The sequence below is a fragment of the Schistocerca serialis genome, chromosome 12 (genome assembly GCF_023864345.2).
Source record: "Schistocerca serialis cubense isolate TAMUIC-IGC-003099 chromosome 12, iqSchSeri2.2, whole genome shotgun sequence".
Lineage (NCBI taxonomy): Eukaryota > Metazoa > Arthropoda > Insecta > Orthoptera > Acrididae > Schistocerca > Schistocerca serialis.
The window spans coordinates 29,009,932-29,011,183 of NC_064649.1; positions in this window are offsets into that span (position 1 = coordinate 29,009,932).

Genomic DNA, 1,252 nt, shown 5'->3' on the forward strand with positions numbered 1-1,252 from the left:
TTCCAGAAATCGTTCACACAGTAGAACCGTACAAACATACCGTCATTTGACCATCGGACAGACTCCATATGGACGACATAGTAATAAGCATTCCCGGAGTAGAGAAACAACTGAAGAATTTAAAAGCAAATATATCACCAGGTCCAGATGGAATCCCAGTTCGATTTTACTAAGAGTACTAAACAGCTCAAAAAATGGTTCAAATGCCTCTGAGCACTATGGGACTTAACATCTTTGGTCATCAATCCCCTAGAACTTAGAACTACTTAAACCTAACTAACCTAAGGACATCACACACATCCATGCCCGAGGCAGGATTCGAACCTGCGACCGTAGCGGTCACGCGGTTCCAGACTGAAGCGCCTAGAACCGCTCGGCCACACCGGCCGGCCTACTCAACAGCATTGGCCCCTAACCTAGCTTGCATTTACTACGAATCTCTGGCCAAGCACGAAGTCCCAAGCGACTGGAAGAAAGCGCAGGTGACACCAGCGTATAAGAAGGGTAAAACACCGGACCCGCAAAATTACGGACCAATATCCCTACTTCTGTTTGCTGCAGAATCCTTGAACGTACTCTCTGTTCTAATATAATAAACTTCCTTGAGACAGAGAAGTTTATGCCCACAAATCAGCATGGTTTTAGAAACCATCTCTCGTGCGAAACTCTGCTTGAAGGGCAACAGGCGGAGTCCATTTTTCTAAATTTCCGGAAAGCATTCGACACGGTGCACCATCGTAGGCTGTTGGCGAAGATACGAGCTCATGGAATAAGTTTACAGATATGTGAGTGCCTAGGAGACTTCTTAAGGAAAGGAATCCAGTGCGCTTTTCTCGACGGCGAGTGTTCATAAGAGACGAGGATACCGTCAGAAGTGCCCCAGGGAAATTTGATAGGACCGTTGTTGAGCAGTAACTTACTTGACACAGTCAAATCGTTTAAGTATCTGGGAGTAGCTTTGCAAAGCGCTGTGAGATGGAACGAGCGTGTGAGAACTGGGTTAGGGAAGGCGAATCGTCGACTTCGGTTTATTGGAAGAATCTTAGGAAGGAGTGGTTCACCTGTAAAGGAGACCGCTTATAGGAAGCAGCGCGACCTGTTCTTGAGTACTGCTCGAATGTTTGGGATCCGTACCAGGTCAGATTGACTGACATAGAAGCAATTCAGAGGCGGACTGTTAGATTAATTAGCGGTAGGTTTGAACAACGCGTAAGTGTTACGGAGAAGCTTCGGTAACTCAAATAGGAATCCC